Source organism: Taudactylus pleione, unplaced genomic scaffold, assembly GCF_031769625.1.
Source record: "Taudactylus pleione unplaced genomic scaffold, aTauple2 ptg000111l, whole genome shotgun sequence".
NCBI lineage: Eukaryota > Metazoa > Chordata > Amphibia > Anura > Myobatrachidae > Taudactylus > Taudactylus pleione.
This window is the reverse complement of record NW_028284513.1, coordinates 6,505,791-6,529,000: the sequence shown is the minus strand read 5'-3', so window position 1 is coordinate 6,529,000 and position 23,210 is coordinate 6,505,791. Positions and strand designations below refer to the sequence as shown.

The following is a 23,210-nucleotide window of genomic DNA, read 5'->3' as shown; positions in this document are numbered from 1 at the left end:
GGTGTCTTCTATCCACTACAGTATTGGCACAATTGTTCATTAAAAAGTTTGTGTGCCTCCATGGGTGTCCAGGCGAGATTGTGTCTGAACACTGGGTCTAGTTTGTGTTTCTGGCAGTCCTTATGTAAAGCCCTTCAAGTTCAGCTTAATTTCTCTTCAGCGTATCATCCACAGTCTAATGGCCAGACAGAGAGGGTCAATCAGGACATTGAGACTTTCCTATGTCTATATATTTCATTTTCACAACTGCTCAGATCTTCCCTGGGCACATACAGTAATAATCATTATCATGAATCCTCTGCATCCACCCTTTTCTGTACCATTTCAGGATTGCACCGTTGGGTACTGGCAATTATATTCCATGCCATCAGCCTCTGTTCTGGCCTCAGCATCCTTCCCCTGAAACTTTGCTAAAAACTTTCAGCAGGTGAAGGCCTCTCTGGTGAAGGCATTTCAACGTTACAAACTACACACCAATAAAAAGTGTAGAGTCAATCCTAGTCTCCAACCTGAAGACAATGTCTGGTTATCCTCATGCAATCTACTGCTCTGGGTTCCATCTATGATATTCACTCCGCATTACATTGGACAAATCAAATTAATTTCTCATCTGGTACTCAATCAGTTCTATTTTTCCAATCGGGGCACTCCAAAGATCCAAGCTCAGTATTGAGGGGAGTATGAGGTCAAAACCATCCTGGACTCCAGAATCAGACGTGGTCATTTCTAGTACCTCATAGGTTGGAACTAGAGATGCGCGCAGACCCCTTGTTTTGGTTTTGGATCTGTATCAACCTTGTGTTTTGGATCTGGATTTGGTTTTTAGTAAAACCATCCTTGTGTATTTTGGTTTTGGATTTAAAAAAAAAAAAATCATAAAAACAGATAAAATCACATAATTTGGGCCTTTTTTTGTTCCTACAGTAATATTAACCTCAATAACATATATTTCCAGTCATTTCTAGTCAATTTTGACCACCTCACAGCTCACAATATTGATTTCATCCAGTTTAGGCCAAAGGTTGCATCCAACTAGCTGGCTGACTAAGCTAAGTGACAGCTGTGGACTGCACTAACATGTGGCAGTTCAGCTTTCAACATGTCACAGAGTGGCACTGCAGTGGTCAACAGGATGGCAGTTTCAGAAACTATAAAATTTTAAATCTCAGGCAGCAATGCCCCAAACAGCACATAATGCAAATAAAAGAGGTGCAAGATGGAATTGTCCTTGGGCCCTCCCACCCACCCTTAAGTATACAGGACATGCACAATTTAACAAACCAATCAGTGCAGCGATAGGGACTGATACATGTGGCTGAAATGATTGGCTTGTTTGGGCCCCCACAAAACAAGCTGCCAATGCGCAGTGGACATTGGCGGAAATGATCTCCATATACAAACAGGCTTTACAATATAGGTAAGATCAGTGTGTACATCCTCTTCTTCACACAATATTAATTAGTCCCCGCTGGAATCCACCATTACAGGCTCTTCTGTATTTTGTTGAGTGAATTGCTGGTAAAGGTCTTCCTCGTGGAACTTGTAATTCATTTTAATGAACATCATCTTTTCCACATTTTGGGGACGTAACCTCCTTCAACGATCGCTGACAAGACTTCTGGCTGTGCTGAAAACTATTTTGGAGTACACACTGGATGGTGGGTAACGTAAATTAAGCAAAGCCAGTTTGTGTAAGGGCCTCCAAATTGCCTCTTTTTCCTGCCAGTAGTGAAACGGACATTCTGACATGCCTATTTGGATGTTATCCCTAAAATAGTTGGCAATCATCCTCTGAATGGTGACCATATCAGAGGAAGTCACGGTAGACATGTCAGTAATTGTAGGCAGTTTTTTCAGACCTTACCAGATGTCATCATCAGATTTTGCTGAATGATCTGCATCACCACCAGCAGTGGGTCTCTTACTAAAATGTAGTTTTTTCCTGGCAGCCTCAGAAATTGAAGGAGGAGATGATGCTGTGCTTGAGCCTCCAATTTTTTCACCAACAGCTCTTTGCATCTTTTCAGATTTATGTTCGTCGGAAAAAAGACACAATGTATGACTTAAACCTAGGATCAAGTATGGTTGCCAAAATATAGTGATCTGATTTCAAGAGATTGACGACTCTTGGATCCTGGTGAAGTGAATCAAGGGCTTGATCCACAAGTCCGACATACTTAGCAGAATCGCTCTGTTTCAGCTCCTCCTTGAGTCAGGGAATGACCTGACTCAAGCTGGCAGTGTCTGAACTAACTTCACATGTGGCAAGTTCAAAGGGTTTGAGAACCTTGCACAACACGGAAATTATTCTCCACTGCGCTTGACTAAGGTGCATTTATTGCCCCACGGCATATGTCATAGGCCGTTGTGTAGCCCTGGATGGCCTTTTGCTGCTCCTCCATCCGCTGAAGCATAGAGAGATTAGAATTCCACCTAGTTACTACCTATTGCTTCAGCTGATGGCAGGGCAAATTCAACAGTACTTGCTGGTGCTGCAATCTTTGACATGCAGTAGCTGAATGTCGAAAATGTCCTGAAAATTTTTGGGCCGCCGAGAGCATATCCTGTACGCCCCTATTATTTTTAAAAAAATGTTGCACCACCAAATTAATTGTGTGAGCAAAACATGGGACATGCTGGAATCCGCCCAGATGTAATGCTATCACAACATTGTCAGAAATCACAAATCCCGAGGAGAGTGCAAGCGGGGTAAGCCATTTTGCAATGATATCATTGAGGTTTCTTAAGAGGTTTTCCGCGGTATGCCTCTTAGTGAAACCGTTGATGCACAGAGTAGCCTGCCTCTAAATGAGCTGACATTTGTTAGATGTTGCTGCTGCTGTTTGCACTGTTGGAGGCAATAAACCTAACCAGTGGGCTGTCACAGTCATGTAATCTTTAGTTTGCCTTGTCCCACTTGTCCACATATCTGTGGTAAAGGGGACAGTGGGCACAACGGCATTTTTGGAGGACATTAATAAGGTTTTTTTTAATGTCCTTGTACAGATTGGCAATTTCTATTCTAGAGAAGTGGAATCTAGAAGGGACACGGTAGCGGAGACACAGGACCTCCATTAACTGTCTAAAACCCATCGCATTAATGGCGGATACTGGACGCACATCTAATATCAGCATAGCTGTTATGGCGTCAGTAATTCGCTGTGCAACTGGGTGACTGCTGTCATACTTGCTCCCCCTTGCAAAGGATTGTTTGACAGTCAATTGTTTTGTTAAAGTACTACAAGTAGTCTTCCTCCTGGTCCCCTTCTGGGATGAAGATCCACTTACAGCAACAGCAGCAGCAACAGGCGTAGCAGTCAAGGATCCTTCTGAGGAATCACGGATAGGAGATGAGTCAGTCATTCTTCTTCAGAAATTGGATGCAGGACAACTTCCGATGAAGATTGAGGATGTTGATGATGCAGGTGCTGGTGGTGGAGATCGCAGGCGCTTGGATGTAACAGAGAGGAGGGAGCAGTTAGGTGACACTGGACTGTTTGTCGTTACATTTTTGTTAGCCAAACTGTCTACATTTTGCAAATACTTTTGATGAATGCACTGCAAGTGATGAAAAGAGGGAAGAGGTTCCTAGATGGTTAAGGTCCTTACCCCTACACACTCTTACTTTGCAAAGGGTACAGATGGCTTGACAGTGGTTGTCCAGATTTGGATGGAAATAATTCCACACATGAGAGGTGGATTTTTTTTATCTTTTGCCCCGGCATGACAATGGGCATCTTCTTACCATGGGCAACAGCTGTTGCCTGATTTGAACAAACAACATACTCCTCGGCATCAACATCCTCATCAACAACATCCCCATCATCCTTATTAGCGGCAGCGCCAGTTACTACAGGAATATCATCCTCATCCTCCTGGTGCAATTCCACAGAAGCATCCTCAATTTCTATGTCAGCAATATGTTGACTGCCCTTCCCCACATTTACAGAGGGCACACAAATGTTGGAAGGAGGATCCTCTTTAAGTACAGTATTTGAAAGGTCAGGCACACACATGGCAACCATGGACACACTTGCACTCTCCTCGAAGATTTGTGATTTTTTTTGGAGCACATAGTTGGTTCTGGTGTCTTACTCGTCTTAACAGTTTACATTTTTTTATACGTCTACTACAAGCAGAAGGGCTTAAGTCATCACAACTAGAACCACTAGTCATAAATAAAGGCCAAGGCCTTATCCTTTTCTTGCCACTTCGTGTAGTGAATGGCATATTGCCAATTTTTTGTTTCCCTAAAGCTAACTTAGCTTTAGATTTTTTTTCTTTAACAGGGTAAAAGAAGATTTTACATGGCCTGACTTAAGCCCTGGGGCATCGGCCTTCATAGATGACATTAACAGCCTTGCATCATCATCATGACTGCTCCCGGCAGCTACAAAACTGGTATGTGGTTCCTGCTCTCCTGTCATGTGACTGTCCTCCATACTTACTGCGGTCTTGCAGCAGTGTCACCAAGCAATTATAGCACAGCTAAGTTGCGGCTAATGCACACAACCACACAAAAAAACCCAACTATTTTTAAAACTGGGGAAGAGCACCCCTGAACGAGGCAGCAGCCCCTTGATAAACAACACAGACAGCACCCATGCACAGCTACATTGCTGATAAGTGTGGCTAACACGCGCACACATACAGAAAAAAAAAAATCACTTTTTATTTTATTTAATTTTTTTTACACTGGGGGGAGAGCACCCCTGAACGAGGCAGCAACCCCTTGATAAATGACACAGACAGCACCCCTGCGCAGCTACTTTGCTGATAAGTGTGGCTATCGCGCACACCTACACCCAGAAAAAAAACACTTTTATAAAAAAAAAATTTACACTGGGGGGGAGAGCACCCCTCAACGAGGCAGCAACCCCTTGATAAACGACACAGGCAGCACCCCTGCGCAGCTACTTTGCTGATAAGTGTGGCCAATGCGCACATATACACAGAAAAAAAAACGGATTAATATAATTTTTTTTTTGCACTTGGGGGGGAGCACCCGTGCACAGGGCAGCAGCCCCTTGATTAACGACACAGGCAGCACGCTTGGCGCAGCTATGTTGTTGATAAGTGTGGCTAACACTTTTTATTTTTTCACACTGGGGGTGGAGAGCACCCCTGATGGACAAAGCAACACAGTAGCACCCCTTTATGGACTGCAGTGACACAGGAGCCACTGTCTGTAGCACAGCTCCTATAGACAACAACACAACCCTTATGGACAACAGCCCAGCCAGCCCCTATAGAACACAGCAGCCGGCCCCTATGCACAGCAACAGCACAGCTGCTATGCACAACAACAGCATAGCCCCTCCCTAGCTTCCTCTTCACCACAGCCGGAATGAAAATGGCGGCGAGCGTGGGGACCTTTATAGGATTCAAAAGCCCGCGAGAATCCGACAGCGGCAGGTTGATGTTTTGCCTCGTTTTGAGATCCGAGTCTGGCGGGAAATCCCGAACCGGACTCGGTTCTCACCCCGGATCCTGAAGTTCTGGTGGGTCCAGTTCGTACTGTTATAGTTCCAAGGAGATAACCTGAGTCAACACCTCCAATGTACTCTCTCTGGTATTAGTCAGTAAATTTCATCTGTAGATGCCTGCTATAGCATGGCCCAAGTGTCCAGTGGCCACCCTTAAGATGGGGAGTACTATCACACATCAGAGTCCCTTGGTCAGGTGACACCGCTGTCAACTCCATTTGCTCAGTGCCCGCTGAGATCTTGTTGCCAGCGGAAGCCCGGCAGGTCTTTCCCTGCAGAGGCAGCCGAAGGCTGGAGCTTACTCCTGAGCTCCGCCATCCGGCTCCCGCAGTGGGTGAAGGGAGAGACGTCATGACGTCTGAGATAGCAATAGGGAAAGTCTGGAACAGACTGAAGATACACTCAAGTCCGGCTCCAGTAACACAACTGAGTAAGGCTGTAGGACTGCTGGACGTAGATACTGTAGCACAGTGGCAGAGCTGGCCTTAGGCATAGGCATTCCAGGCAAATGCCTAGGGCACTTGGAATGCCTAAGGGGCATCCCACGGCTCGGAACTATTAGCAGCACCGGTGCATTGCATAGGGTCTCGCGACAATGAAGGGGCCGCAGCCGGCAGTACTAATAATGAGTTAAACTGACTCATTATTACAGTACTAGTTTGCGGCGCTGCGGCTGACCGCAGGCCGTACCGGAGAAGGAAGCGATGTGATTCTGGCCGGAGGAGGGTGGTATATGTATGCAATGGGGAGGGTTGTATTTGTTTTTTTTCTGGGAGGGGGTGGGGGTGGGTTGGAGTGTGTTTTACTGTCTGTGGTGGGGTGGTGTATTAATGTAGTGTGTGAGTCAGTTTAACTCATTATTAGTATTATTAGCCGGGGCCCCTTCATTGTCGCGAGACCCGGTGCAATGCAACGGCGTCGCTAATAGTTCCGAGCCATGGGATGCCAGAATTGTATGCCACCTTCGATAAAATATACTCGTAACCTTCTAACAAAAAACTTTTAGAGAAAATAAATAAAAATTGATTAATATTTTTTTTAATTGACGAAAAGTAAAAGAGCAGAAAAAAAATCAAATATATACTAATTTCTAGTTCCTATGAACTGTCCTTAAATAAGAAAAGTTACAAATATTATTTTTAACAGAATAATCAGGAGAAATAGGGAACCATATAAAGACATTTTTCTTGATGTGCACTAAATGCTTAGAAAATAATCATGGAAAAGTGAATTGTTTAAAAAGATCTTTGTTTTTATGTTATGACCCATAAACAATAAAATACTATTTCTAAATTAAAATAAAAACCCAGATGTCACATAAAACTTATAAAGTTCACATAATTTAACAAATATAAAAGTTCTTGTCATTTAACTAGTACATAGCAAAATGCTAAAATGTACACAAGGGCACAAGGCAACAATGTATACTTTAATCACTTGCCTGGCATGGTCGCATCAGATGTAACCACACCAGGCTGGGCTTTCCCTGACATTGTCGCATCTGATGCGACCAGTAAGAAATGCCCACTGAGCGGCTGTGGGAAGATAATCTTCCTGCAGCCGCCAATCTTAGAGGGACCTCCCGGCTCCACTGCACCCATGGCTCCTCCCCCTATGTCCCAATCACTGTGGCCAGCAGTGATCGAGCAGTCTGGCGGCAGCCTCCCTCCCGGCGGCTGCTCCTCTCTGGCCACCAGGAAGCATGACTCCTTACTCATGTTGCCAGTGGCTGCAAAGAGGAGCAGCCACCGGGAAGCCTGTCTCCATTATGCATACCCGGTTGCTGCGGTGAGCATCAGTTGCCGGGAAGCCAGCGCTGCACCCACTGTTTGCACCGGTGGCTGCAAGCCGCCGGCAAGCTTGTCTTTATTATGAATACCTGGTGGCTGCAGTGAGCAGCAGCCACCGGGAAGCCAGCACTGCCCCCACTGTTTGTACCCGATGGCTGCGGTGAGCAGCAGTTGCCGGGAAGCCAGCGCTGCCCTCACTGTTTGTACCGGTGGCTGCAAGGAGCAGCAGCCGCCGGCAAGCTTGTCTTTATTATGAATACCTGGCGGCTGCAGTGACAGCAGCCACCGGGAAGCCTGCACTGCCCCACTGTTTGTACACGGCGGCTGCAGAGAGCAGCAGCTGCTGTGGGTGTATCCAGGCTTCCTGTCTCAGCAGGGGAGACCTGTAGTCAGCCCCCCCTAGTATAATGTCTATGGGGAAGTTGGGCAGGGGGCGGGAGTAGAAAAAAAATGATTATGACATTGGGGGGAGTAACATAAATAAATAAATAAATTGCTCTCCAGGGCCGGCTCCAGGTGCTGCCGTGCAAGATCCGGACTGCAGCACCCGGTAACCTTGCACGCAGGCGTCCAAAATGGGGCATGGCCTAATTACCATAGGCCACACCCAATAGTGACGTATTTGGGGGCATGCCCTTATGGCACACCTCCTGTTTAATGTCAGGCTGGGGGCGAGTCCATCAGTAGCTGGGCTGCCCCCAGCCCTCTCCCTGCACTGAATGGATGCTCCCGGCATTCATTCAGCTTCTCTGGGGTCCAGCTGTGCAGCGGGGCAGTGCCCAAAAATGGGACTGTCCAGCTGAAATCGGGATGGTTGGGAGGGGTGCGCCCTCTATGGTGTGGTGCCCCTGTTCGAACGCACTGGTCAAACGTGCCTCGAGCCGGTCCTGCTGCTCAAAGGAGGAGGAGGAGAAGGTGCAAAAGATAGAATCGAATCGAATGTCATTTTATAATGGGGCTTATGGACACATGGTGGTGCAAGACACCCCCTACGCATATTTTTTTTCAATAAAATATTCAATTAAATTTTTAAAAATGCTTTTTAAACTGAATTACATTTTTAAAAAATGGCCTGTTTTGCCAGTAAAAAATCGTCAGGTAAGTGGTTAAAGGAAATCATTCTGAACTTTATTTTGAGGTGCCTGTTTTACAAAAAAAAATATATGTCCACCTTCTTAAAATTTGTCTTTTAAAGTGTTTTATCTAAATTTGATTAATGCTGGTAGTATAATAGCTGGGGAGGCACACATGGAGATGGGTCTGAGTTCTGGGAGCCTCCTACTCACTGTAACTCTTCCCTCACTGCACTAAGCTTCAGTGTCCATCGATTCTCCTACCTGCATCGTGTCTTCTCTTGCTGCTGCTGACTCAGCACTATTCTCTAAAACACTGGAGTGCACTTCCTGGTCACATAACACATTCAAGGTGTCCACCAGTGCTCAAGGCATGGCCCCCATACTCACAGGCATGCCTCTATTAGCTCTGTTTCTGTGCAGCTTACTGCCCATGGAGTGCCCGCCTCCAGCTCTGCAAGCAGTGTCTGACTATACAGAAGCGAGGCTGAGCTGTTGCTGCCTCATCTCTCGTCTCCCTGCAGTCCCAGGGAGATCAACAAAGCTGTGGAGTGTTGACTATAAAAAAGATTACAATAAACAAAGATGACGTTTCTAAGTTATAAATATCTTCTTTGTATTATTCTAACCATTTTTATATAAAATTTTAGGAGGGGAGGCTCTGCACGTCCCTGGTAGCCACTACCTACTAGTTGTCATTTACCTATAAAACTATGTGCTCAGAGGGCCTGATTCAGATGTGGACTCAATGCCATTGCAGCTGCGCTCTCTCGCAGATTGCAAATGCGAAAACATGCGAATAGCTCACTCGCCGTCCACTGTTTAGGGACGCCCACTGAAAGCATTTCACATCCGCTGCTCATGCAGAAAACCGGAAACACAGATCAGGCGGCCATCAGCATTCTAAGAAGGTGCAATAGTGGGTATCCAGACATGCAGAGCGCTTTCCTGCTGCGAGTAAGAACACATTGGCTAATTTATGGACGCCCAGAAACCGTGTTTAAAGGGTCCGACAGGCCTGCGTAACCATCCCCCATTACCTACCGCAAATGCTGACTGCCTGTCACTCACTTTGCGAATGAATCCTCTGTGTGAGCATAAACGCTCAGTCTGTGTAAATATTGGCATTGCGTCCATTACTGAATCAGGCCCTGAGCCAGCGATATAGTTCCTGGTTTAAGCTGCTCATAATTTGGGAATTAAAAATCCCCTTTCTGTGCATTATTTCAAGAAATGTTTTACTGTAATAATGATACTTGTGCAGTCTGACACGTCAGCAGGAAAGCAGGACAAATCAGATTATATCATATCAGGACTGCTGGCAGCTTTGAAGATTCTTGCAAAGAAGCTGTTCTGTTAGCGCTGTGTTATTTTCCTAATTAGAGGAATGAAAGTCCTTACTATAAACAGAGGTGATAGAGCCGCAAAGCGGAGAATGACAATTAAATGTACAACACTGGAAAGGGAAAACAGAAGACTGACAACATTTGCTAAATTAAAGTTAGTGAACGTATTACAATGTATTGTTAAGACTTATAGTGTATCTATATGGGTGCAGTGTGAGCACACTTTACATCTGACAGTTTCACCGTGCAGCCCCCCCCCCCTCTTATAATTGCCGCTAACGGCACCATCTTTGCAGTGATGTCTGCTAATAGACTCTGTAAGCCCGAAAGCTGACATTTAAGCATGAGGAACATTAAACCACAAGTGTTTTGAGTGTTGCCAGCTTAATAACATGTTGGATATTGCCCCTTTAAGTTTAGCTGGTCTTATGCAGCCACTGAATGTTTCATGGGGAGTGGTCTAAGGGTATATAATGGAGTGATGTATGCAAATCTGCCTCTTTGTTCCAGCTTTTCCCATGGCAGGGAAGTGCATTTTGTCAGTTGTCATGTTCCTTAATAAAACTCTCTTAGGGCTCTATTTACTACAATCCGCATATTGAATGCGGATTGTAGTGTGATATTACCGAGTGAATTCGCATTGCGAATTCAGGCAATATCACAGGGATTTACTATAAATCCCTTGCAGGGACAGAGCTTGCGATAAAGCTCTGTCCCTGCGGATCCCATCCGCACTCTAGTCGCGGTATTTTCGGAAAAAATACCGCAACTAAGAGCCCGCGCATGCGCCGACCGACCACTGCTACTACCCCCCCACCGACGCTAAGCCCCGCCCCCAGTGCTAAGCCCCGCCCCCGCGACCGCGGACCCCCGTGACCCCCCCTCCCCCCCCCGCGACCCCCCCTCCCTTCATTACACTTACCTGCATCCTCCTGGCCTCCGGTGGTCTTCTCCGGGCTTCCCGATCAGGTGATCTCCCATACTGCACTGGGGCCCGATCACCTGATGACCGGGCCCCAGTGCACTGTGGGAGACCAGCTGACCGGAGAGGAGCCATCACCGGAGGCCCGATCACCGGTCCCTGGATTCAGGTAAGGAAAAAAAAAATGTTTAATTTTTTTTTTCTTTTTTTTACAGCAATCAGCTTGCGGTCTATTTAGACCACATAGCTGATTACTGGTACCGGCTCCCGCCTCTGCTCTCCCCGTTAGAGCAGAGTGGGAGCCCGGTAACCGGGGGAGACCCTGGATAACGCCACCTCCAGGTGGCGTTATTATCACAGGGCTTCCCCCGGTATTTTTTTATAATTTATTTTTAGTAACTTGCACACAGATCACATTTCCCATTACAATTATGGGAAATGCGATCTGCTTTACTAAAAATAAGTGATACTGGGGGTTGGAGTAGAATTTTACTAATTCTACTCCAATTGCCCTGTAATAAATACAGGTGAAACTAAAATAATGTGAAAAGGGTGTGAAAACACCCTTTTTCACTTTATTTTAGTAAAAATAATGTTAATAAATAGAGCCCTTAGTGCTTTCCGTCTCCGTCTCCTTCTCTCCTCCTGTTCTTTATTGTTTTTAGTTATTGAAAAAGGATTTGTTTAGCAAATCCGCACAGAGGAAAGATAGGGGATATATATACAAGGATAATGTCAAACAATTGTAATATAAATTATAGTCATAGATCCCCTAAACTGACTAATTAATATTTAATAAAATGTGAAACAATATTAACATTCTACTCTTGTACAAAGACAGTGGTAGTGGCTCTGGTCGGTCAGTGGTGCTCCCCAGAGTCGTATTTGTCAAACATATACAAATAGAATAGAAAAAGAAAAAAACTCTATGTGGGGGCACACTTGAAGGGGATTGACTAGTTAAGACTTAACTTTTATTAAGTATACATATAAAAAAATAGCATAGAGCAAAAACATATGTTTAAAAGCAAGTAGTAATATCCGTTGAAATTAATAGGCTATTACATTAACAAAAGAGCGAAATATCAATCTTAATGAAAATATAAACAGTATTATACTGTAATTTACAATAGTAGCCCTCAGGCTTATATGTTAACACCAAGGATAAAGCCAACATTTTCTTGGTAATACTCGCATTCACAGTAACCAATTCCTACACATAATAAATAGGATAACTCTATAGACAGCAAGCCTGAGAATGGAAAAAGGAGTAGACCAAGATAAAACACTCCATTCCAGAAGGTCTGGTTTCCCAATCAAATACTTCTGTCCAAAAAGCACTTAGATAAAATACAAAATAAGCAATACATTTTTGTCCACAAAACAGTTGTTGATACAATGCTGAATATGCAAAACAACAAATCTGTATGATATTAAAGGTATTCACAAAAAATGTATAATTCTAAGCACAGTATCAAAGCATTCACAAATCTTAAATATAAGGAGTAATGCTCCTAGGATCATGTACTTAATGATTAGCCTTTAACTCAGTGCAGTGAAATATGGTATGGATGATTAATACCAACAACCTTCATCACTTTCTGGAACAAAACAGATAAAATATATCTAAACAGTTTTAGGTGGAAAACCTGGCATAGTTCAATTAATGAAAATTCACACATATGTACAATATGCTGTATATAACATATACCAGCGATTCCCATAGTATATCCCATCTGTATCTGCTGTGTAGGAGAATAGGAAATATAGAAAATATGTATATATAGATACAACCGATGTATATAATAACTTACCCACTTCTACTGTGTCTCATTATGGGCTCTATTTATTAACATTATTTTTACTAAAATAAAGTGAAAAAGGGTGTTTTGACACCCTTTTCACATTATTTTAGTTTCACCTACAGTTACTATAGGGCAATTGGAGTAGAATTCGTAAAATTCTACTCCAACCCCTAAGTATCACTTATTTTTAGTAATCAGATCGCATTTCCAATAATTGTAATGGGAAATGTGATCCGACCAAAGTTGCTAAAAATAAATTGAAAAAAAATACCGGGGAAAGCCCTGTGATAATAATGCCACCTGGAGGTGGCGTTATCCAGGATCTCCCCCGGTTACCGGACTCCTACTCTGCTCTAAAAGGCAGAGCAGAGCCGGGAGCCGGCCCCAGTGATCAGCTGTGTGGTCTAAACAGACCACACGTTGATCTCTGCTAAAAAAAAATAAAAAAAAGTAATAGTAAAAAAAAAATGCACTTACCTGACTCCATGGACCGGTGGTCGGGGCTCCGGTGATGACTCCCCTCCGGTCAGCTGGTCTCCCATGCTGCACTGCGGCCCGGTCATCAGCTGACTGGGTCATGGTGCAGGATGGGAGATCAGCTGACCGGAGGCACATGGAAGACATCACCGGAGGCCGGATCCTGTAGGTAAGTGTAATTAAGGGACAGGGGGGATCGCGAGGGCGGGGCTTAGCACTGGGGGTAGCAACGGTGGCTGGTCAGCGCATGAGCGGGGCACTGGTCACGGTATTTTTTTGTGAAAATACTGTGACTAGTGTGCAGAGGGGATTCGCAGGGACAGAGCTTTCTCGCAAGCTCTGTCCCTGCAAGGGATTTGTAGTAAATCCCTGTGATATTGCCTGAATTCGCAATGCGAATTCAGTTGGTAATATCACACTACAATTTGCATTACTAGTGTGGCCACACAGAGGGCTCTATTTATTAACATTATTTTTACTAAAATAAAGTGAAAAAGGTTGTTTTGACACCCTTTTCACATTATTTTAGTTTCACCTACAGTTACTATAGGACAATTGGAGTAGAATTCGTAAAATTCTACTCCAACCCCTAAGTATCACTTATTTTTAGTAAGCAGATCGCATTTCCCATAATTGTAATGGGAAATGCGATCTGCCTGGTAGTTACTAAAAATAAATTGTGAAAAAAATACCTAGGGAGACCCTGTGGTAATAACGCCATCTGGAGGTGACGTTATCCAGGGTCTCCCCCGCTTACCGGACACCTGCTTTGCTCTAAAAGGCAGAGCCGGGAGCCGGCCCCAGTGATCAGCTGTGTGGTCTAAACAGACCACACGCTGATACACTGCAAAAAAATAGTGAAAAATAAAATTAACTTACCTGACTCCATGGACTGATGGTCAGGGCTCTGGAGATGTCTCCCCTCCGGTCAGCTGGTCTCCCATGCTGCACTGCAGCCCGGTCATCAGGTGATCAGGTCCCAGTGCAGTATGGGATATCACCTGACTGGAGGACATGGAAGACATCACCGGAGGCCCGGTTCATGCAGGTAAGTGTAAAAAAGGGAGGGGCGGTCCGCAATCATGGGGGCAGGGCTTAGTGCCGGGGGGGTAGCAGCGGCGGCCGGTTGGCGCATGCGCCGGCACTTTGTCATGGTATTTTTTCTGAACTCCCTGCAAGGGATTTGTAGTAAATCCCTGTGATATTGCCTGAATTCGCAATGCGAATTCACTCAGTAATATCACACTACAATCCGCATTACAAATGCGGATTGTAGTAAATAGAACCCAGAGAATGAGAAATAAGAGAGAGGGGACAGTTAACATCGGTGTGGAGGAAACAAAGGCAATTCCAAAAATGATAAGGATAGTGGCAGTTCGCCCTGTTGCACAAGGCAGAGCAGGGTTAAATCGCCACTTACCTGTCCAGCGATATGATCCCGGAGTGGGGAGAGTGCAACGTTGGCTGTAGATAGCGTGTGATGTTTGCTGAAAAGCCGGCCGGCTTGGCGGGTCACGTTTGCGCACCACATGACCGGCACTCGTATCAGGTGACTACTCTCAGGCTTGCTGTCTATAGGAGAGTTATCCTATTTATTATGTGTAAGAATTGATCACTGTGAATGGGAAAGTTATACCAAGAAACCGTTGGCTTTATCCTTGGTGTTAACATATAAGCCTGAGGGTTACTATTGTAAAATACAGTATAATACTGTTTATATTTTCATTAAGATTGATATTTTGCTCTTTGGTTAATGTAATAGCCTATTAATTTCAACGGATATTACTATTTGCTTTTAAACATATGTTTTTGCTCTACAAATTTTTTTATATGTATACACCATATATGTGTATATGCACCATAGGCAAACTCAGTTGCCTTGTCTTAAACTCCCTCCCCCACCCCCCACCATGATGACCACAATAGAAATAGCATATAATACTAAAGTTGCATGTTTTTTAGGATCCCCTTAGTGTCACTAGCACTAGCACTACAGTCCCTGTTGATCTTTTAAAATGTGTCAGCCAGTAGTAAAAAATTGAAAAGCCAGTAATGAATATAGTTGTGCACCAACTAGGAGATCTGGAAAACATGCACTGTTCGGGGTGCACTGATATAGACCATCGTTAGGATCAATTATTAATACTGAATTATACACCATCCAGCACATAAGGGGACCAATCTGTACATCTATGTCCAGGACAGTGCACGGTTTCTTTTTCTGCCCTCCCCCAGATTCCCCAACTTGCTGAAATGATCTGTAATGGAGCCCACATATGAAATAAAAGATTCAGCTCAGACAGGATGGCTCTACTTCTACATATAATTGCTTATTGTGTTTGCTGGTCCTGTATATGCCAGAATAATTTCATTCAATACATTATAGCTGGTTTAAGTGCTGATTATGCCCTCTTACTGGTAAAAAATGGTTGCAGCAAACAGTGGCAGTTTTTATGCTGGGCATTGAGGTCCCATTGGGGGAAGAGAGGACCTTATTCAGAGTCTGTCGCAAGCGCTGAGCGCTCGCAACCGACTCGATGTTGGTCCACAGGGTATGCGCATGACGGAGACTGCTCCGTCGTGCGTATGCACGAGCCCCCGCTAACGACGGATCACCCGTCGTTAGCGGGCTCGAAGCAGACAGAGCGAGCTGTCAATGTTGATTGACAGCTCTCTCCGTTTGCTGGGCGAGCAGGGGGCGTGCCCGGCCAAACGGAGGCGTTCCTTTCGGAACGCTTGCCGTTTTGTGGGCGTCGCCACTGACATCATCAGTGATGGCAGTGGGGAGCTTCCTGCTCAAGCAGAGCAGGATGCTCCCTGGGGCTTAAGGTTGACGAGACCCTACCCTAGGGTCTCGTCGTAAGCCCCGATGGTCGCGATGGTCTTGACCATCGCGACCATCTCCCTTAGCGGTTGTTAGAGCTGTGGGTGTTAACCCACAGCCTAACGACCGACATGGAGGCGGCCGTTCAGGATGCAAGCGGCCGCCCTGTTTCTGAGCGACCGCTTGCATCCTACGACCGCCTCTGAATGAGGCCCAGAATGCTTTAGTGATGCGCTATCTGACAGTAAGGGGTAATGGCTTTGACACTGCTTTTTATGTATAGCACCTAGCATCTAGCTTTTATCTCCTTTGAATCATTGTTATCAGTCAATAGAGGAGATTGTATTATATACTGTATTCTGAGCAATTAACTTAAAAATTTATAGAGTACATGTGCTAGAGTGAGATTCCTCAGGGTGCACAGCTTATTACTGCAATCACTGCCCCAAACAGCTATCACTGGAGTGGGGACACCTATGGGAAGCTCCCATCTCAGCTATGCTCCTACTTTGCAAAAATACATTGCACCTACTGTATATTAATGTGAGTATTACTAACCATGTTCTGTCTACCACCATTATTATTATTCCAGGTCTCCTAATAATTAAAAAAAAAAAAATATCCGTAACTTATTTAGGGTATAGTGTAAACTAACCGAGATAAAACTAACAGGCGCCCATCATACTATGAGGTGCCCCATGAATTCTTCTGTGCCAAATCTGGTACCGCCCCCAGCCGTTGGTGGCGGATATCTGTAAGACGGAATCATCTATACGCCTCGGTTGTATGTGGCGCTGGCTATGGCTATATCCCCATAGGGAAGTGGCTGAGTACTCCTGCAGTAACACTCTTCTCCAATTTTACTGACGCTGCTGTCACAACTGGCTTTTTAAGTTTACCTCAATGGTTTGTGGTGCGCTTCACTTTGGTGCTTGATGTGGGTTGCGTAGGGGTTCACTAAGAACATGCTGTTGCTTGAGCTGTTCCCCATTGTGGTTGCTCTAGAACTATTGGGGGACCACTTGGGTAACGTGAGTATGATTTTATTGCGACAACCTGGGTGCGTTGCAGGCACTCGACCTCGGATTTCGTCCTTTCTTCCGTTTTTTCATTTGCTACCATGAATAGTTCTGTTTTGCCTGCTGCTTAATGTCCAATTTGTGTCCAGGCATGTGCCTGGTATACAGATTGGGATTGCGAATGCGCTGTTGCCATTCAAGGAATTAGCCCTCAGGCCGCTCTGGCAGGTGGGAGCACAAAATATGATTAGCAGTGATCCTGGGCGCCTATGGCACTTGGATATGGCAGCAGATAAAATGTCAAAAAAAGTACAACCCCAAGACACTCGAAATAAGTGCAATACACAAAATGCCAGATTTGTTATAATATGTGCATATATGCGTACACAATATAAAATCCAAGGGCCACTGCCTCTTGTTTCCAGTAAAAATTGGGGAATTACCTCTCTGGCAGGTGACCCATGTCCTTATGTTTGGCAGATCATCAGGCCGGCATTTAGGGATTAGCTTTGAGGGCCATTGCCCAACTGGACTTTGTGCTGTTATCAGGCGGCTTGGCTGGAATGGAAGCGTTTCTTCTGGTTTCAGCGGCTCAGGCATGTAGGAGCTTGCAGAGAGTCATCCTGACATTTATTTGGGACCTGTATTTGCAAGGGCGCTCGCTTGCATATTTTAGCAGGCATGTCTATTTTCTCTGCGTTATATGACAGACCCAGCCCCTTCAGGTCCTTCATAATTTCAGGGGCCTGCAGGGGTTGGTCCAGGTCGACCCCTAAAGGGAATGACTGCAAGTGTCTCATTGTTATGTCCATGTTGCTTTACTTGGTTGCTGCGGTCCCTTCAGTTTAAGTTTTTGCCATGACACTTCATGTAGCGTTTTGGGTCTGCAAATTAGTTGCCCCCTTTAAGAGGGCTGACCCACCACTTACTATTGCGGACATAATTTGTATGCCCAGAAGCGATGCTAGGCCTTATACAGTGCTCCAGTACGTATTGCAGTCCATATTCCATTCCTGCAGTATGTCCGGTGGTGCTGGCGTGCGCCTTTGAGCATGGCGATGGAATGGGGCTTGCTTGATGCACAAGGATGTATCCCCGGTTACGAAATACCAGTTTTGTCATGTTTTTTGCAGCGTTGTTTAGCTTTTTCAGAGCTCGAGCCGGGCGAGTTCGGTAATCACTCATTTAGAATAGGAGCTGCTACATCTGCGGCTTCTGCTGGCTTATACGACAGGGTTATCCAATCCTTTGGTCGGTGGTGTTCTGCTGCATTCCGACGTTATACTTGTCCGGGCTTAGTTATTTTTGCTCCAACGTAGCTCACCGAAGGCCTAACCACTCGCCGACCTACTGCTGGAGTCTATGAGGAATTTTTTATTTTACCCCCGGGGCCCAATTGGCTTCTGAATTATATGATATGACGTGATGGTTAGTTTACTTCGGTTTTTTTTTAGGTTATTTGCCTCAAGTCTGGTTAGCTACATTGTTCCCCTCCCACTTCCCCCCTCTTTGTTACGTTTCTATGTCTTGTCGGTATAGTATAGTGTGTATGTGGTTCGACTGCTTTATTGATGTTTTTTCTTTCCGTATTATAAGGTCCTGCATCTGTGTGGGAATGAACGTATCTACTTATGTTGTGATATGTGGACATATATGTACTCCATTCAACGCAGTGCTATAATTATTGTTTGAAATAATACTGACAGAGTGGCGTTTGCTTAAATAATTATTTATTGCTATAGATTATATAAATAATAATATATAGATATCCAGGATACTACCATATATTTCAGAGAAATATTAAAAAACAGACCTGTATTGATACCAAGAATCTATTTTAATTACACTTTTTCTTACTTATACAGCTGCCGGGGAGTCCATGAGAAGGTGGTGGAGGGATCCGCTCGGATCCCTCTTCGCATCCCCGGAACTCCTTCCCATAGGAAGGACCGGGGCTACGAGAGCAAGTACAATCTAAAGATAGCGCTTGTTCTTGTGAGCAAACTCCGAAAACATTCAGTTTTTGTAGTTTGCTGAATATCAGGGGATCCTATTGGACCCCTGATGATGACTGGCCCGGTAACTAAAACATGTGGAAACTAGTGTTTCCGCATGGTTACCGGGCCATTTATTGTTTGATGAATAGACCTGTTACAAGTCGCGGTCACAACTTGTCTCCTTCGAGCAGATTACCCAGTCAGGACGGGGTTACTCCAGTTTCTTCTGTTGCTAGGCGATCGGCACGCCTAAAGAAGTGAGGCACTGAGGGTGCAGCATGATTGGTCCATCCTCCTATTTGTACAAACTGGACTTTTGCCGCCTTGCCGACTATAGCGTTCCTGTGGGTTCACTTGGCTAAGCGGCACAAGCAGTATCCTGTCGACTCTGCTGGAAGGATCTCTGGGCCTGATTCAGACCCGCTTGCGAGCGCTGAGCGCTCGGAAGCGGGTCGATGTTGGCCCACTGCGCATGCGCATAACGGAGCCGGCTCCGTCGTGCGAATGCGCGAGACCCGGATAGCGACGGGCAAGCCGTCGCTCCGGGTCTCGTACCAAAGGGGGCTTGTACCCATGGGAACGCCTACCGTCTGGGGCTGGCCCCACTGACATCACAAGTGATGTCAGTGGGAGTGCCTTCGGCTCTGATACAGCCGAAAGCACTCCAAGGCTTTCGGCAACGAGACCCTACCTCAAGGGTCTCGTCACAAGCCAGATGGTCGCGATGGTCTTGACCATCGCGACCATCTTCTTGGCCGCTCGCTATAGCTGTGGGTGGTAACCCACAGCTATACGAGCGGCCAGGAGGCCGCTCTAAAAATTAAGAAGGATGGCCCTGATTCAGAGCGAGCGCTCTGTCAGAGCATCCGGCTCTGAATCAGGGCCTCTGTCTCCTCGGTTCTGTCTCCCAGCTGCCTCTGGCTCTCGTGGCCCCTCTTACGGCTCCCTATCCGCACCATCAACTCCTGTACTGTGCTCCGGCTTCCTTATCCCACCTGTGGCATCCTAGCTGCATCGGCAGTGACGGTCCTCCAAGCCGAATTGGCATTCTCGGCAGGTCAGTGGACGCTAACTTGTACACCCAACTTGCACAACTTGTACACAAACTTGTACTCAAAACCTATGTAAATTCCATCAGAACTGTGGATGCTACTTTGTACACTATCCTGTACACAGACTTGCATTCAAATACCGTCAGGACTTTGGATGCTAATATTGTACACTAACTTGTACACAAAACAGTAATCTGTGTACTAATTATCAGGACATTGTATCTGGTTCACTGCCCAAGCCACAACATCGGCTTTCAAAGCCAAATCAATTGTCAAACTCCTCAGCATCGGCACCAAGCCGCACCATCGGCTCTTAAAGCCAACTCAAATGTTCCCCTCTCCTCAGCCCGGGTTCCAAGCCACAACAACGGCTCTCAAAGCCAAATCAATTATCTTACTCTTCAGCACGGGCCTCAGGCCACCTTTTATACTCTTATAACCATACTCCATTCCTACTGTTGCTCTCATCATTCAATCCTTTTGCTCCTCCATGTGAATTGCTACTACCTCAAGCTATAAGTCCAGGTGGCCGCCTAAGTACCGGTGAACGTATCCCAGTTCTAAGGGAACAATGGGAGGTTGTTATTAGCAGAAGATCTCGCTAGCCTGGTTCTAGACTTTTCACATGGAGTAAACATTGGATATCATAACAAGACAGTGTGTCAGAGCACTGTGTGCAGTCAGTTATTGCTATGTACCTTAGCACAGCAACCTTATTCAGTGTGTCTTTACCAGTTTTTGTTTATTTGAAGTGAGCTATATCTGTTTCATCTTAAGGTTGCTAGCAGCTCGGGCTCTGTGATTAGCAGTCCTAGAATGGAATAATCTATCTTTGGTAAAACTGGCATGGATTCTAGGTCAATGTTTTTAAATTGGCTAGATTTTTTCCTGTGATGTGTTTATGGCTTATTTCATTCTTTTTATAATATATTCTCATGGGCAAGAAGAATAAGCTATGTTAGAGAAAAAAATGGCTGTTTGTAGGAGCTGGGGCTCCCAGTGTGAACAGTCAAAATGCCCCTCCCCCCAAACAAGCAGAAGATAGTAAGGTTGCACACGCCAAAGTTGTGTGTGCCTCAGGAAAGGGGGCTTGGCCTCATCGTAAGGGGCATGGTCCTCACAATAAGGGGCCTCAAATAACAAGACTACCTTACGAATAAATTATGTTGACATAACTATAGGATTAGGGACAGCAAATCCAACTCCTGTTTTCCTTTTTCCTGTCCCGAGGCACACCATCAGTCCCCCCCTCACAGGAAACAAAAACACACATTGCTCCCCCAAAGAGGAAATAACATTGCTCTCCACAGAAGAAATAACATTGCTCCCCACAGAGGAAATAACATTGCTCCCCACAGAAGAAATAACATTGCTCCCCACAAAATAAATAACATTGCTCCCCACAGCAGAAATAACATTACTCCCCCACAGACATTGCTCCCTTACAGAGGGAATAACATTGCTCCCCACAGAGGAAAAAACATTGCTCCCCACAGAAATAACATTGCTCCCCAGAGAGGAAATAACATTGCTCCCCACAGAAGAAATAACATTGCTCCTCACAGAGGAAATAACATTGCTCCCCACAGAAGAAATAACATTGCTCCCCACAAAATAAATAACATTGCTCCCCACAGCAGAAATAACATTACTCCCCCACAGACATTGCTCCCTTACAGAGGGAATAACATTGCTCCCCACAGAGGAAATAACATTGCTGCCCACAGAGGAAATAACATTGCTCCCCACAAAAGAAATAACATTGATCCCCACAGAAGAAATAACATTACTCCCCCACAGAGGCAATGACATTGCTCCCCACAGAGGAAATAACATTGCTCCCCTACAGAGGGAATAACATTGCTCCCCTACAGAGGGAATAACATTGCTCCCCACAGAGGAAATAAAATTGCTCCCCACAGAGAGGATAACATTGCTCCCCACAGAGGAAATAACATTGCTCCCCACAGAGGAAATAACATTGCTCCCCACAGAAGAAATAACATTGCTCCCAACAGAGGAAATAACATTGCTCCCCACAGAGGAAATGACATTGCTCCCCATAGAGGGAATAACATTGCTCCCCACAGAGGAAATAACATTGCTACCCACAGAGGAAATAACATTGCTCCCCACAGAAGAAATAACATTGCTTCCCATAGAGAAAATAACATTGCTCTCCACAGAAGAAATAACATTTCTCCCAACAGAAAAACTTTTGATATTGTGACACAGTCAGGTTAGGGGGTCCCTCTCCTGGGTAGAGGACTCCTTCCTTTCACACACAGCAGCTGGGAAACAGTACGCAAGACTGGATTCAAGTACAAGCTGGTCGGCACCAGTCTTTATTGTACAATGTCAAAAATAATATAAAGAAAACATAAACATAAATCCTAGCCCTGTCGGGGCACTAACTTCACAGGTGGTTCCCTCACTACCAGAACCTGGCAGGGCCTAATGCCTCAGCAACAAAAGCACAGCACAACACTCACGGATAGGATTTCAAGTGTCTCTGAGCAAACTCCCTGTCTGCTCTCCCAGGTGAGACAATCAGCCCTCAACACACTAGGCTTATATTGGCCACTCTCAGGTGGAAACCCTAACAAGCCTGTTACCAGGCTGCGAGAACCAAAACCTAGAGTGGCCGTGGGTGGAGCCCTCCCTCTCCTCTCACCCACAACCCCCAGGTCCCAAACCGGCTTTTCAAAAAGCCGAAACTCAAGCCTGCTACACTGCAGACTTTCTCCTGGGGGTTTAAAACACATAAGACAGGAATCTGGGACAAATGTACCTGCCACAGACCACTTTACCAATGATCCTATCACAATATATACTGAACACATTTGGGAGTAAAAAAAATAAAATATATATCTTATAATTATCGTCATTTATTTAAACATTAAATTGAGTAATTAATTAAACTAAAATACTTTATATAATTCATCTATTCCTGACCAGGCAGACATTAGTTAGACTGTACTCCACACAGTGGCGCCGGAAACTGAATTGTGGCCCAGCGGCTACACGGCGCCTGGCTGTAGCACAATGACAAGCAGGCGGCTGATCTGGCCGCTTGTCATTGTACAATGGTGGGGGCCAGAAGGCCAGGATGGATTGGCCTGCAGGCCGTATTTTTCCCATCCTAGGGGTAGGGGATCCCTGTGCGATTGCACAGCTAGCCCGCTCCTAAAAATGACCCTGGTGCCTACACATGATTCAACATTGCAGCCTATATTAGGCTGAAAGACCGAAGCACCATAGCAGAGTCTCAACCAGGGATGGACTGGGGCTCAAGATCAGCCCTGGCAGTGCACACCTTAGGTGCACGCTCGCAAGAGAGGCGTGGCCTCATCAGAAAGGGGGCATTGTTAAGTCTCAAGGGGTCGTGCCGCGAGTCAACGGGGGCCTGGTCTTTCAGT

At 45.4% G+C, this 23,210-nt stretch overlaps 1 protein-coding gene across 2 annotated transcripts in view; it reads right to left on the bottom strand.

The window, feature by feature from the left end:
• LOC148525157 (relaxin receptor 1-like) overlaps positions 1 to 23,210 on the bottom strand; it is a 433,734-nt gene that overhangs the window by 305,668 nt on the left and 104,856 nt on the right. The gene's annotated exons all lie outside the window — the stretch shown is intronic.